This window comes from Amblyomma americanum, chromosome 7 (assembly GCF_052857255.1).
Source record: "Amblyomma americanum isolate KBUSLIRL-KWMA chromosome 7, ASM5285725v1, whole genome shotgun sequence".
Classification (NCBI taxonomy): domain Eukaryota; kingdom Metazoa; phylum Arthropoda; class Arachnida; order Ixodida; family Ixodidae; genus Amblyomma; species Amblyomma americanum.
In genome coordinates, this window is record NC_135503.1 from 185,060,475 (window position 1) to 185,077,442 (window position 16,968).

Here is a 16,968-nt window from a genome sequence, read left to right on the forward strand (position 1 = left end):
AGGAACACTTGTAAAACCGATGTGTTGTGATTTAGCTCGTTTTGGTCTAAAACAGCTTGTTTCGCTGTATTAAGCAAGAATACGTGCTTTTCGCGCAGTTATAAGAGAAAAAGGTTTGACGCGTGTCACAGGGACACTTGTAAAACCGATGTGTTCAGATCTAGCTCGTTTTGGTGTAAAACAGCTTGTTTCGTTGTATTAAGCACGAATACATGCTTTTCGCGCAGTTATGAGAAAAAGTTTAGACGCGTATCAGAGGAACACTTGTAAAACCGATGTGTTGTGATTTAGCTCGTTTCGGTCTAAAACAGCTTGTTTCGTTGTATTAAGCAAGAATACATGCTTTTCGCGCAGTTATAAGAGAAAAAGTTTTGACGCGTATCAGAGGAACACTTGTAAAACCGATGTGTTCAGATTTACCTCTTTTCGGTCTAAAACAGCTTGTTTCGTTGTATTAAGCACGAATACACGCTTTTCGCGCAGTTATAAGAGAAAAAGTTTTGACGCGTATCAGAGGAACACTTGTAAAACCGATCTGTTGTGATTTAGCTCGTTTCGGTCTAAAACAGCTTGTTTCGCTGTATTAAGCAAGAATACATGCTTTTCGCGCAGTTATAAGAGAAAAAGTTTTGACGCGTGTCACAGGGACACTTGTAAATCCGATGTGTTCAGATTTACCTCGTTTCGGTCTAAAACAGCTTGTTTCGTTGAACTAAGCACGAATACATGCTTTTCGCGCAGTTATAAGAGAAAAAAGTTTTGACGCGTATCAGAAGAAAACTTGTAAAACCGATGTGTTGTGATTTAGCTCGTTTCGGTCTAAAACAGCTTGTTTCGCTGTATTAAGCAAGAATACATGCTTTTCGCGCAGTTATAAGAGAAAAAGATTTGACGCGTGTCACAGGGACACTTGCAAAACCGATGTGTTGTGATTTAGCTCGTTTCGGTCTAAAACAGCTTGTTTCGTTGTATTAAGCAAGAATACATGCTTTTCGCGCCGTTATAAGAGAAAAAGTTTTGACGCGTATCAGAGGAACACTTGTAAAACCGATGTGTTGTGATTTAGCTCGTTTTGGTCTAAAACAGCTTGTTTCGCTGTATTAAGCAAGAATACATGCTTTTCGCGCAGTTATAAGAGAAAAAGTTTTGACGCGTGTCACAGGGACACTTGTAAAACCGATGTGTTCAGATTTAGCTTGTTTCGGTCTAAAACAGCTTGTTTCGTCGTATTAAGCACGAATACATGCTTTTCGCGCAGTTATAAGAGAAAAAGTTTAGACGCGTATCAGAGGAACACTTGTAAAACCGATGTGTTGTGATTTAGCGCGTTTCGGTCTAAAACAGCTTGTTTCGCTGTATTAAGCAAGAATACAGGCTTTTCGCGCATTCATAAGAGAAAAAGTTTTGACGCGTGTCACAGGGACACTTGTAAAACCGATGTGTTCAGATTTAGCTCGTTTCGGTCTAAAACAGCTTGTTTCGTCGTATTAAGCACGAATGCATGCTTTTCGCGCAGTTATAAGAGAAAAAGTTTAGATGCGTATCAGAGGAACACTTGTAAAACCGATGTGTTGTGATTTAGCTCGTTTCGGTCTAAAACAGCTTGTTTCGTTGTATTAAGCAAGAATACATGCTTTTCGCGCAGTTATAAGAGAGAAAGTTTTGACGCGTATCAGAGGAACACTTGTAAAACCGATGTGTTCAAAATTACCTCTTTTCGGACTAAAACAGCTTGTATCGTTGTATTAAACACGAATACATGCTTTTCGCGCAGTTATGAGAAAAAGTTTAGACGCGTATCAGAGGAACACTTGTAAAACCGATGTGTTGTGATTTAGCTCGTTTCGGTCTAAAACAGCTTGTTTCGTTGTATTAAGCACGAATACATGCTTTTCGCGCAGTTATAAGAGAAAAAGTTTTGACGCGTATCAGAGGAACACTTGTAAAACCGATGTGTTCAGATTTACCTCTTTTCGGACTAAAACAGCTTGTTTCGTTGTATTAAGCACGAATACATGCTTTTCGCGCAGTTATAAGAGAAAAAGTTTTAAAGGCGTGTCACAGGGACACATGTAAAACCGATGTGTTCAGATTTACCACGTTTTGGTCTAAAACAGCTTGTTTCGTTGAGCTAAGCACGAATACATGCTTTTCGCGCAGTTATAAGAGAAAAAGTTTTGACGCGTATCAGAGGAACACTTTTAAAACCGATGTGTTGTGATTTAGCTCGTTTCGGCCTAAAACAGCTTGTATCGCTGTATTAAGCAAGAATACATGCTTTTCGCGCATTCATAAGAGAAAAAGTTTTGATGCGTGTCACAGGGACACTTGTAAAACCGATGTGTTCAAATTTAGCTCGGTTCGGTCTAAAACAGCTTGTTTCGTCGTATTAAGCACGAATGCATGCTTTTCGCGCAGTTATAAGAGAAAAAAGTTTTGACGCGTATCAGAGGAACACTTTTAAAACCGATGTGTTGTGATTTAGCTCGTTTCGGTCTAAAACAGCTTGTTTCGCTGTATTAAGCAAGAATACATGCTTTTCGCGCATTCATAAGAGAAAAAGTTTTGACGCGTGTCACAGGGACACTTGTAAAACCGATGTGTTCAGATTTAGCTCGTTTCGCTCTAAAACAGCTTGTTTCGTCGTATTAAGCACGAATGCATGCTTTTCGCGCAGTTATAAGAGAAAAAGTTTAGACGCGTATCAGAGGAACACTTGTAAAACCGATGTGTTGTGATTTAACTCGTTTCGGTCTAAAACAGCTTGTTTCGCTGTATTAAGCAAGAATACATGCTTTTCGCGCAGTTATAAGAGAAAAAGTTTTGCGCGTGTCACAGGGACACTTGTAAAACCGATGTGTTCAGATTTAGCTCGTTTCGGTCTAAAACAGCTTGTTTCGTCGTATTAAGCACGAATGCATGCTTTTCGCGCAGTTATAAGAGAAAAAGTTTAGACGCGTATCAGAGGAACACTTGTAAAACCGATGTGTTGTGATTTAACTCGTTTCGGTCTAAAACAGCTTGTTTCGTTGTATTAAGCACGAATACATGCTTTTCGCGCAGTTATAAGAGAAAAAGTTTTGACGCGTATCAGAGGAACACTTGTACAACCGATGTGTTCAGATTTACCTCTTTTCGGACTAAAACAGCTTGTTTCGTAGTATTAAGCACGAATACATGCTTTTCGCGCAGTTATAAGAGAAAAAGTTTTAAAGGCGTGTCACAGGGACACTTGTAAAACCGATGTGTTCAGATTTACCTCGTTTTGGTCTAAAACAGCTTGTTTCGTTGAACTAAGCTCGAATACATGCTTTTCGCGCAGTTATAAGAGAAAAAAGTTTTGACGCGTATCAGAGGAACACTTGTAAAACCGATGTGTTGTGATTTAGCTCGTTTCGGTCTAAAACAGCTTGTTTCGCTGTATTAAGCAAGAATACATGCTTTTCGCGCAGTTATAAGAGAAAAAGTTTTGACGCGTGTCACAGGGACACTTGTAAAACCGATGTGTTCAGATTTAGCTCGTTTCGGTCTAAAACAACTTGTTTCGTTGTATTAAGCACGAATACATGCTTCTCGCGCAGTTATAAGAGAAAAAGTTTTGACGCGTGTCAGAGGAACACTTGTAAAACCGATGTGTTGTGATTTAGCTCGTTTTGGTCTAAAACAGCTTGTTTCGCTGTATTAAGCAAGAATACGTGCTTTTCGCGCAGTTATAAGAGAAAAAGTTTTCACGCGTGTCACAGGGACACTTGTAAAACCGTGTGTTCAGATCTAGCTCGTTTTGGTGTAAAACAGCTTGTTTCGTTGTATTAAGCACGAATACATGCTTTTCGCGCAGTTATGAGAAAAAGTTTAGACGCGTATCAGAGGAACACTTGTAAAACCGATGTGTTGTGATTTAGCTCGTTTCGGTCTAAAACAGCTTGTTTCGTTGTATTAAGCAAGAATACATGCTTTTCGCGCAGTTATAAGAGAAAAAGTTTTGACGCGTATCAGAGGAACACTTGTAAAACTGATGTGTTCAGATTTACTTCTTTTCGAACTAAAACACCTTGTTTCGTTGTATTAAGCACGAATACATGCTTTTCGCGCAGTTATAAGAGAAAAAAGTTTTGACGCGTATCAGAGGAACACTTGTAAAACCGATGTGTTGTGATTTAGCTCGTTTCGGTCTAAAACAGCTTGTTTCGCTGTATTAAGCAAGAATACATGCTTTTCGCGCAGTTATAAGAGAAAAAGTTTTGACGCGTGTCACAGGGACGCTTGTAAAACCGATGTGTTCAGATTTAGCTCGTTTCGGTCTAAAACAACTTGTTTCGTTGTATTAAGCACGAATACATGCTTTTCGCGCAGTTATAAGAGAAAACGTTTTCACTCGTATCAGAGGAATACTTGTAAAACCGATGTGTTGTGATTTAGCTCGTTTTGGTCTAAAACAACTTGTTTCGCTGTATTAAGCAAGAATACGTGCTTTTCGCGCAGTTATAAGAGAAAAAGTTTTGACGCGTGTCACAGGGACACTTGTAAAACCGATGTGTTCAGATCTAGCTCGTTTTGGTGTAAAACAGCTTGTTTCGTTGTATTAAGCACGAATACATGCTTTTCGCGCAGTTATAAGAGAAAAAGTTTAGACGCGTATCAGAGGAACACTTGTAAAACCGATGTGTTGTGATTTAGCTCGTTTCGGTCTAAAACAGCTTGTTTCGTTGTATTAAGCATGAATACATGCTTTTTGCGCAGTTATAAGAGAAAAGGTTTTGACGCGTATCAGAGGAGCACTTGTAAAACCGATTTGTTCAGATTTACCTCTTTTCGGACTGTTTCAGAGCTGTTTTAGACCGAAACGAGGTAAATCTGAACACATCGGTTTTACAAGTGTCCCTGTGACATGCCTTTAAAACTTTTTCTCTTATACCTGCGCGAAAAGCATGTATTCGTGCTTAATACAACGAAACAAGCTGTTTTAGACCGAAACGAGCTAAATCTGAACACATCGGTTTTACACGTGTCCCTGTGACACGCGTCAAATCTTTTTCTCTTATTACTGCGCGAAAAGCACGTATTCTTGCTTAATAATACGAAACAAGCTGTTTTAGACCGAAAAGAGCTAAATCACAACACATCGGTTTTACAAGTGTTCCTCTGATACGCGTAAAATTTTTTTCTCTTATAACTGCGCGAAAAGCATGTATTCGTGCTTAATACAACGAAACAAGCTGTTTTAGACCGAGATGAGCTAAATCTGAACACATCAGTTTTACAAGTGTCCCTCTAATACGCGTCAAATCTTTTTCTTCTCTAACTGCGCGAAAAGCATGTATTCGTGCTTAAAACAACGAAACAAGCTGTTTTATACCAAAACGAGCTGTATCTGAACACATCGGTTTTACAAGTGTCCCTGTGACACAAGTCAAAACTTTTTCTCTTATAACTGCGCGAAAAGCATGTATTCGTGCTTAATACAACGAATCAAGCTGTTTTAGACCGAAAAGAGCTGAATGTGAACACATCGGTTTTACACGTGTCCCTTTGACACGCGTCAAAACTTTTTCTCTTAAAACTGCGCGAAAAGCACGTATTCTTGCTTAATACAACGAAACAAGCTGTTTTAGACCGAAACGAGCTAAATCTGAACACATCGGTTTTACAAGTGTCCCTGTGACACGCGTCAAAACTTTTTCTCTTATAACTGCGCGAAAAGCATGTATTCTTGCTTAATACAGCGAAACAAGCTGTTTTAGACCGAAACGACCTAAATCACAACACATCGGTTTTACAAGTGTTCCTCTGATACGCGTCAAAACTTTTTCTCTTATAACTGCGCGAAAAGCATGTATTCTTGCTTAATACAGCGAAACAAGCTGTTTTAGACCGAAAAGAGCTAAATCTGAACACATCGGTTTTACAAGTGTCCCTGTGACACGCGTCAAAACTTTTTCTCTTATAACTGCGCGAAAAGCATGTATTCTTGCTTAATACAGCGAAACAAGCTGTTTTAGACCGAAACGACCTAAATCACAACACATCGGTTTTACAAGTGTTCCTCTGATACGCGTCAAAACTTTTTCTCTTATAACTGCGCGAAAAGCATGTATTCTTGCTTAATACAGCGAAACAAGCTGTTTTAGACCGAAACGACCTAAATCACAACACATCGGTTTTACAAGTGTTCCTCTGATACGCGTCAAAACTTTTTCTCTTATAACTGCGCGAAAAGCATGTATTCTTGCTTAATTTTTTTTCAGGTGGACACAGGGGCGCAACAAAAACACACGGACATAGAAGTAGACAGGGACGAGCGCTTACTATCAACAGGCTTTATTTGACGTAGACGGTTAATATACTTTCGCCTACCCAAGCGCCACTGTGCGAATCACAAGCACGTGTGTAACAGAAAACACCAAAAGAAATCGAAAAGAGGCGATTACAGAAATCTATCTAAGAAAACCGTTTCAGATCGGCGAAGCATTACAGACGAATCACTGATGCAGTTATCTCCTTTTTTTCTTATGTAATAGGCTTCCACCAGTTCCCGTTCAATCTGATCGCGGCTTCTCAACAATACTCTACAGTCCGATAATCGGGGAAAACAGGCGACCTTTGTCTTCTTAGTGCATTCTTGGCAATGGTCCGGGAGATGGGAGCCTGTCTTCTTTAAAGAATTTTTGTGCTCCAGAAGGCGCTGGTTGAGGCAGCGTCCAGTTTGTCCAACGTAAACCTTCCCGCAAGTGAGCGGGAACTCATACACAACTCCTTTTTTGCAGGTTACGTGGGGCTTACGGTGTTTTACGCCACACTCTTGCCGTTTTTCTTTTCTTCTTATGCGTGCGCACAGACCGGACAACTTTCGCGGGGCAGAAAAAACAACTTCTACTCCGTACTTCTTGGCCACCTTCTTGATGTTGTGGGAAGTTCTGTGTACGTATGGTACCACCTCCGGCCTTGAACACTTCGTTGGGTCTTTCGCGTTGCTCTGCTTGCTGCCCTTCAATTTTTTGACCAAGGACTGCGTCACAGCAAGAATGAGGGAATCAGGGAAGCCTGCCTTTTCCAACCTTGAGACCTGTGACAAGAAGCTAGCGTACACAGCGTGGTGACAGGACTTTGTTAGTGCCGATGAAAGACATTGTAAAGCGATAGCCCTTTTGATCGTCTTAGAATGATTAGAATGAAATGGCAGCAAATCTTTCTTTGCACGCGGACAATATCGCCAGCAAACATGTGAAGGGTTAAATGTTAAGGTGATATCTAAAAACTGCAGTTGGTTATCACTGCTTGGCTTTTCATGGCTAAAGGTGAGTCCCATGCCTTTCCTACCAAACGTATCTAAAACACCTTTACCCATGAAAAGCCAAGCAGTGATAACCAACTGCAGTTTTTAGATATCACCTTAACATTTAACCCTTCATATGTTTGCTGGCGTTATTGTCCGCGTGCAAAGAAAGATTTGCTGCCATTTCATTCTAATCATTCTAAGACGATCAAAAGGGCTATCGCTTTACAATGTCTTTCATCGGCACTAACAAAGTCCTGTCACCACGCTGTGTACGCTAGCTTCTTGTCACAGGTCTCAAGGTTGGAAAAGGCAGGCTTCCCTGATTCCCTCATTCTTGCTGTGACGCAGTCCTTGGTCAAAAAATTGAAGGGCAGCAAGCAGAGCAACGCGAAAGACCCAACGAAGTGTTCAAGGCCGGAGGTGGTACCATACGTACACAGAACTTCCCACAACATCAAGAAGGTGGCCAAGAAGTACGGAGTAGAAGTTGTTTTTTCTGCCCCGCGAAAGTTGTCCGGTCTGTGCGCACGCATAAGAAGAAAAGAAAAACGGCAAGAGTGTGGCGTAAAACACCGTAAGCCCCACGCAACCTGCAAAAAAGGAGTTGTGTATGAGTTCCCGCTCACTTGCGGGAAGGTTTACGTTGGACAAACTGGACGCTGCCTCAACCAGCGCCTTCTGGAGCACAAAAATTCTTTAAAGAAGACAGGCTCCCATCTCCCGGACCATTGCCAAGAATGCACTAAGAAGACAAAGGTCGCCTGTTTTCCCCGATTATCGGACTGTAGAGTATTGTTGAGAAGCCGCGATCAGATTGAACGGGAACTGGTGGAAGCCTATTACATAAGAAAAAAAGGAGATAACTGCATCAGTGATTCGTCTGTAATGCTTCGCCGATCTGAAACGGTTTTCTTAGATAGATTTCTGTAATCGCCTCTTTTCGATTTCTTTTGGTGTTTTCTGTTACACACGTGCTTGTGATTCGCACAGTGGCGCTTGGGTAGGCGAAAGTATATTAACCGTCTACGTCAAATAAAGCCTGTTGATAGTAAGCGCTCGTCCCTGTCTACTTCTATGTCCGTGTGTTTTTGTTGCGCCCCTGTGTCCACCTGACAAGATATGAACCAACACGCCCAAATACAAGTACTTCTGATTCTTGCTTAATACAACGGAACAAGCTGTTTTAGACCGAAACGACCTAAATCACAACACATCGGTTTTACAAGTGTTCCTCTGATACGCGTCAAAACTTTTTCTTTTACAACTGCGCGAAAAGCATGTATTCTTGCTTAATACAACGAACCAAGCTGTTTTAGACCGAAACGAGCTAAATCACAACACACCGGTTTTACAAGTGTTCCTCTTATACGCGTCAAAACTTTTTTCTCTTATAACTGCGCGAAAAGCATGTATTCGTGCTTAGTCCAACGAAACGATGTAAATCTGAACACATCGGTTTTACGAGTGTCCCTGTGACACGCGTCAAAACTTTTTCTCTTATTACTGCGCGAAAAGCACGTATTCTTGCTTAATAATACGAAACAAGCTGTTTTAGACCGAAAAGAGCTAAATCACCACACATCGGTTTTACAAGTGTTCCTCTGATACGCGTCAAAACTTTTTCTCTTATAACTGCGCGAAAAGCATGTATTCGTGCTTACTACAACGAAACAAGCTGTTTTAGACCGAGATGAGCTAAATCTGAACACATCAGTTTTAAAAGTGTCCCTCTAATACGCGTCAAAACTTTTTCTTCTATAACTGCGCGAAAAGCATGTATTCGTGCTTAAAACAACGAAACAAGCTGTTTTATACCAAAACGAGCTGTATCCGAACACATCGGTTTTACAAGTATCCACGTGATACTCGTCAAAACTTTTTCTCTTAAAACTGCGCGAAAAGCATGTATTCTTGCTTAATACAACGAATCAAGCTGTTTTAGACCGAAACGAGCTAAATCTGAACACGTCGGTTTTACACGTGTCCCTGTGACACGCGTCAAAACTTTTTCTCTTATAACTGCGCGAAAAGCATGTATTCGTGCTTAGTTCAACGAAACAAGCTGTTTTAGACCGAAACGAGGTAAATCTGAACACATCGGTTTTACAAGTGTCCCTGTGACACGCCTTTAAAACTTTTTCTCTTATAACTGCGCGAAAAGCATGTATTCGTGCTTAATACAACGCGACAAGTTGTTTTAGTCCGAAAAGAGGTAAATCTGAACACATCGCTTTTACAAGTGTTCCTCTGATACGCGTCAAAACGTTTTCTCTTATAACTGCGCGAAAAGCATGTATTCTTGCTTAATACAACGAAACAAGCTGTTTTAGACCGAAACGAGCCAAATCACAACACATCGGTATTACAAGTGTTCCACGTGATACTCGTCAAAACGTTTTCTCTAATAACTGCGCGAAAAGCATGAATTTTTGCTTAATACAGCGAAACAAGCTGTTTTAGACCGAAACGAGCTAAATCACAACACATCGGTTTTACAAGTGTTCCTCTGATACGCGTCAAAACTTTTTCTCTTATAACTGCGCGAAAAGCATGTATTCGTGCCTAATACAACGAATCAAGCTGTTTTAGACCGAAACGAGCTAAATCTGAACACATCGGTTTTAAAAGTGTCCATGTGATACGCGTCAAAACTTTTTCTCTTATAACTGCGCGAAAACCATGTATTCTTGCTTAATACAGCGAAACAAGCTGTTTTAGACCGAAACGAGTTAAATCACAACACATCGGTTTTACAAGTGTCCCTGTGACATGCCTTTAAAACTTTTTCTCTTATAACTGCGCGAAAAGCATGTATTAGTGCTTAATACAACGAAACAAGCTGTTTTAGACCGAAACGAGCTAAATCTGAACACATCGGTTTTACAAGTGTCCCTCTGATACGCGTCAAATCTTTTTCTCTTATAACTGCGCGAAAAGCATGTATTCGTGCTTAATACAACGAAACAAGCTGTTTTAGACCGAGATGAGCTAAATCTGAACACATCAGTTTTACAAGTGTCCCTCTAATACGCGTCAAAACTTTTTCTTCTCTAACTGCGCGAAAAGCATGTATTCGTGCTTAAAACAACGAAACAAGCTGTTTTATACCAAAACGAGCTGTATCTGAACACATCGGTTTTACAAGTGTCCCTGTGACACAAGTCAAAACTTTTTCTCTTATAACTGCGCGAAAAGCATGTATTCGTGCTTAATACAACGAATAAAGCTGTTTTAGACCGAAAAGAGGCTGAATCTGAACACATCGGTTTTACACGTGTCCCTTTGACACGCGTCAAAACTTTTTCTCTTATAACTGCGCGAAAAGCACGTATTCTTGCTTAATACAACGAAACAAGCTGTTTTAGACCGAAACGAGCTAAATCTGAACACATCGGTTTTACAAGTGTCCCTGTGACACGCCGTCAATACTTTTTCTTCTTATAACTGCGCGAAAAGCATGTATTCTTGCTTAATACAGCGAAACAAGCTGTTTTAGGACCGAAACGACCTAAATCACAACACATCGGTTTTACAAGTGTTCCTCTGATACGCGTCAAAACTTTTTCTCTTATAACTGCGCGAAAAGCATGTATTCTTGCTTAATACAGCGAAACAAGCTGTTTTAGACCGAAACGACCTAAATCACAACACATCGGTTTTACAAGTGTTCCTCTAATACGCGTCAAAACTTTTTCTCTTATAACTGCGCGAAAAGCATGTATTCTTGCTTAATACAACGAAACAAGCTGTTTTAGACCGAAAGGAGCTAAATCACAACACATCGGTTTTACAAGTGTTCCTCTGATACGCGTCTAAACTTTTTCTCTTATAACTGCGCGAAAAGCATGTATTCGTGCTTAATACGACGAAACAAGCTGTTTTAGACCGAAACGAGCTAAATCTGAACACATCGGTTTTACAAGTGTCCCTGTGACACGCCGTCAAAACTTTTTCTTTTATAACTGCGCGAAAAGCATGTATTTCTTGCTTAATACAACGAACCAAGCTGTTTTAGGACCGAAACGAGCTAAATCACAACACACCGGTTTTACAAGTGTTCCTCTGATACGCGTCAAAAATTTTTTCTCTTATAACTGCGCGAAAAGCATGTATTCGTGCTTAGTCCAACGAAACAAGCTGTTTAAGACCGAAACGATGTAAATCTGAACACATCGGTTTTACGAGTGCCCCTGTGACACGCGTCAAAACTTTTTCTCTTATTACTGCGCGAAAAGCACGTATTCCTTGCTTAATAATACGAAACAAGCTGTTTTAGACCGAAAAGAGCTAAATCACCACACATCGGTTTTTACAAGTGTTCCTCTGATACGCGTCAAAACTTTTTCTCTTATAACTGCGCGAAAAGCATGTATTCGTGCTTAATACAACGAAACAAGCTGTTTTAGACCGAGATGAGCTAAATCTGAACACATCAGTTTTAAAAGTGTCCCTCTAATACGCGTCAAAACTTTTTCTTCTATAACTGCGCGAAAAGCATGTATTCGTGCTTTAAAACAACGAAACAAGCTGTTTTATACCAAAACGAGCTGTATCTGAACACATCGAGTTTTACAAGTATCCACGTGATACTCGTCAAAACTTTTTCTCTTATAACTGCGCGAAAAGCATGTATTCTTTCTTAATACAACGAATCAAGCTGTTTTAGACCGAAACGAGCTAAATCTGAACACGTCGGTTTTACACGTGTCCCTGTGACACGCGTCAAAACTTTTTCTCTTATAACTGCGCGAAAAGCATGTATTCGTGCTTAGTTCAACGAAACAAGCTGTTTTAGACCAAAACGAGGTAAATCTGAACACATCGGTTTTACAAGTGTCCCTGTGACACGCCTTTTAAAACTTTTTCTCTTATAACTGCGCGAAAAGCATGTATTCGTGCTTAATACAACGAGACAAGCTGTTTTAGTCCGAAAAGAGGTAAATCTGAACACATCGGTTTTACAAGTGTTCCTCTGATACGCGTCAAAACGTTTTCTCTTATAACTGCGCGAAAAGCATGTATTCTTGCTTAATACAACGAAACAAGCTGTTTTATACCGAGAAACGAGCCAAATCACAACACATCGGTATTACAAGTGTTCCACGTGATACTCGTCAAAACGTTTTCTCTAATAACTGCGCGAAAAGCATGTATTCTTGCTTAATACAGCGAAACAAGCTGTTTTAGACCGAAACGAGCTAAATCACAACACATCGGTTTTACAAGTATTCCTCTGATACGCGTCAAAACTTTTTCTCTTATAACTGCGCGAAAAGCATGTATTCGTGCTTAATACAACGAATCAAGCTGTTTTAGACCGAAACGAGCTAAACATGAACACATCGGTTTTACAAAGTGTCTCTGTGACACGCGTAAAAACTTTTTCTCTTATAACTGCGCGAAAAGCATGTATTCTTGCTTAATACAGCGAAATAAGCTGTTTTAGACCGAAACGACCTAAATCACAACACATCGGTTTTACAAGTGTTCCTCTGATACGCGTCAAAACTTTTTCTCTTATAACTGCGCGAAAAGCATGTATTCTTGCTTAATACAGCGAAACAAGCTGTTTTAGACCGAAACGACCTAAATCACAACACATCGGTTTTACAAGTGTTCCTCTAATACGCGTCAAAACTTTTTCTCTTATAACTGCGCGAAAAGCATGTATTCTTGCTTAATACAACGAAACAAGCTGTTTTAGACCGAAAGGAGCTAAATCACAACACATCGGTTTTACAAGTGTTCCTCTGATACGCGTCTAAAGTTTTTCTCTTATAACTGCGCGAAAAGCATGTATTCGTGCTTAATACGACGAAAAAAGCTGTTTTAGACCGAAACGAGCTAAATCTGAACACATCGGTTTTACAAGTGTCCCTGTGACATGCCTTTAAAACTTTTTCTCTTATAACTGCGCGAAAAGCATGTATTAGTGCTTAATACAACGAAACAAGCTGTTTTAGACCGAAACGAGCTAAATCTGAACACATCGGTTTTTACAAGTGTCCCTCTGATACGCGTCAAATCTTTTTCTCTTATAACTGCGCGAAAAGCATGTATTCGTGCTTAATACAACGAAACAAGCTGTTTTAGACCGAGATGAGCTAAATCTGAACACATCAGTTTTACAAGTGTCCCTCTAATACGCGTCAAACTTTTTCTTCTCTAACTGCGCGAAAAGCATGTATTCGTGCTTAAAACAACGAAACAAGCTGTTTTATACCAAAAACGAGCTGTATCTGAACACATCGGTTTTACAAGTGTCCCTGTGACCACAAGTCAAAACTTTTTCTCTTATAACTGCGCGAAAAGCATGTATTCGTGCTTAATACAACGAATCAAGCTGTTTTAGACCGAAAAGAGCTGAATCTGAACACATCGGTTTTACACGTGTCCCTTTGACACGCGTCAAAACTTTTTCTCTTATAACTGCGCGAAAAGCACGTATTCTTGCTTATACAACGAAACAAGCTGTTTTAGACCGAAACGAGCTAAATCTGAACACATCGGTTTTACAAGTGTCCCTGTGACACGCGTCAATACTTTTTCTCTTATAACTGCGCGAAAAGCATGTATTCTTGCTTAATACAGCGAAACAAGCTGTTTTAGACCGAAACGACCTAAATCACAACACATCGGTTTTACAAGTGTTCCTCTGATACGCGTCAAAACTTTTTCTCTTATAACTGCGCGAAAAGCATGTATTCTTGCTTAATACAGCGAAACAAGCTGTTTTAGACCGAAACGACCTAAATCACAACACATCGGTTTTACAAGTGTTCCTCTAATACGCGTCAAAACTTTTTCTCTTATAACTGCGCGAAAAGCATGTATTCTTGCTTAATACAACGAAACAAGCTGTTTTAGACCGAAAGGAGCTAAATCACAACACATCGGTTTTACAAGTGTTCCTCTGATACGCGTCTAAACTTTTTCTCTTATAACTGCGCGAAAAGCATGTATTCGTGCTTAATACGACGAAACAAGCTGTTTTAGACCGAAACGAGCTAAATCTGAACACATCGGTTTTACAAGTGTCCCTGTGACACGCGTCAAAACTTTTTCTTTTATAACTGCGCGAAAAGCATGTATTCTTGCTTAATACAACGAACCAAGCTGTTTTAGACCGAAACGAGCTAAATCACAACACACCGGTTTTACAAGTGTTCCTCTGATACGCGTCAAAAATTTTTTCTCTTATAACTGCGCGAAAAGCATGTATTCGTGCTTAGTCCAACGAAACAAGCTGTTTAAGACCGAAACGATGTAAATCTGAACACATCGGTTTTACGAGTGCCCCTGTGACACGCGTTCAAAACTTTTTCTCTTATTACTGCGCGAAAAGCACGTATTCTTGCTTAATAATACGAAACAAGCTGTTTTAGACCGAAAAGAGCTAAATCACCACACATCGGTTTTACAAGTGTTCCTCTGATACGCGTCAAAACTTTTTCTCTTATAACTGCGCGAAAAGCATGTATTCGTGCTTAATACAACGAAACAAGCTGTTTTAGACCGAGATGAGCTAAATCTGAACACATCAGTTTAAAAGTGTCCCTCTAATACGCGTCAAAACTTTTTCTTCTATAACTGCGCGAAAAGCATGTAATCGTGCTTAAAACAACGAAACAAGCTGTTTTATACCAAAACGAGCTGTATCTGAACACATCGGTTTTACAAGTATCCCACGTGATACTCGTCAAAACTTTTTCTCTTATAACTGCGCGAAAAGCATGTATTCTTTCTTAATACAACGAATCAAGCTGTTTTAGACCGAAACGAGCTAAATCTGAACACGTCGGTTTTACACGTGTCCCTGTGACACGCGTCAAAACTTTTTCTCTTATAACTGCGCGAAAAGCATGTATTCGTGCTTAGTTCAACGAAACAAGCTGTTTTTAGACCAAAACGAGGTAAATCTGAACACATCGGTTTTACAAGTGTCCCTGTGACACGCCTTTAAAACGTTTTCTCTTATAACTGCGCGAAAAGCATGTATTCGTGCTTAATACAACGAGACAAGCTGTTTTAGTCCGAAAAGAGGTAAATCTGAACACATCGGTTTTACAAGTGTTCCTCTGATACGCGTCAAAACGTTTTCTCTTATAACTGCGCGAAAAGCATGTATTCTTGCTTAATACAACGAAACAAGCTGTTTTATACCGAAACGAGCCAAATCACAACACATCGGTATTACAAGTGTTCCACGTGATACTCGTCAAAACGTTTTCTCTAATAACTGCGCGGAAAAGCATGTATTCTTGCTTAATACAGCGAAACAAGCTGTTTTAGACCGAAACGAGCTAAATCACAACACATCGTTTTACAAGTATTCCTCTGATACGCGTCAAAACTTTTTCTCTTATAACTGCGCGAAAAGCATGTATTCGTGCTTAATACAACGAATCAAGCTGTTTTAGACCGAAACGAGCTAAACATGAACACATCGGTTTTACAAGTGTCTCTGTGACACGCGTAAAAACTTTTTTCTCTTATAACTGCGCGAAAAGCATGTATTCTTGCTTAATACAGCGAAATAAGCTGTTTTAGACCGAAACGACCTAAAATCACAACACATCGGTTTTACAAGTGTTCCTCTGATACGCGTCAAAACTTTTTCTCTTATAACTGCGCGAAAAGCATGTATTCTTGCTTAATACAGCGAAAACAAGCTGTTTTAGACCGAAACGAGCTAAATCTGAACACATCGGTTTTACAAGTGTCCCTGTGACACGCGTCAATACTTTTTCTCTTATAACTGCGCGAAAAGCATGTATTCTTGCTTAATACAGCGAAACAAGCTGTTTTTAGACCGAAACGACCTAAATCACAACACATCGGTTTTACAAGTGTTCCTCTGATACGCGTCAAAACTTTTTCTCTTATAACTGCGCGAAAAGCATGTATTCTTGCTTAATACAGCGAAACAAGCTGTTTTAGACCGAAACGACCTAAATCACAACACATCGGTTTTACAAGTGTTCCTCTAATACGCGTCAAAACTTTCTTCTCTTATAACTGCGCGAAAAGCATGTATTCTTGCTTAATACAACGAAACAAGCTGTTTTAGACCGAAAGGAGCTAAATCACAACACATCGGTTTTACAAGTGTTCCTCTGATACGCGTCTAAACTTTTTCTCTTATAACTGCGCGAAAAGCATGTATTCGTGCTTAATACGACGAAACAAGCTGTTTTAGACCGAAACGAGCTAAATCTGAACACATCGGTTTTACAAGTGTCCCTGTGACACGCGTCAAAACTTTTTCTTTTATAACTGCGCGAAAAGCATGTATTCTTGCTTAATACAACGAACCAAGCTGTTTTAGACCGAAACGAGCTAAAATCACAACACACCGGTTTTACAAGTGTTCCTCTGATACGCGTCAAAAATTTTTTCTCTTATAACTGCGCGAAAAGCATGTATTCGTGCTTAGTCCAACGAAACAAGCTGTTTAAGACCGAAACGATGTAAATCTGAACACATCGGTTTACGAGTGCCCCTGTGACACGCGTCAAAACTTTTTCTCTTATTACTGCGCGAAAAGCACGTATTCTTGCTTAATAATACGAAACAAGCTGTTTTAGACCGAAAAGAGCCTAAATCACCACACATCGGTTTTACAAGTGTTCCTCTGATACGCGTCAAAACTTTTTCTCTTATAACTGCGCGAAAAGCATGTATTCGTGCTT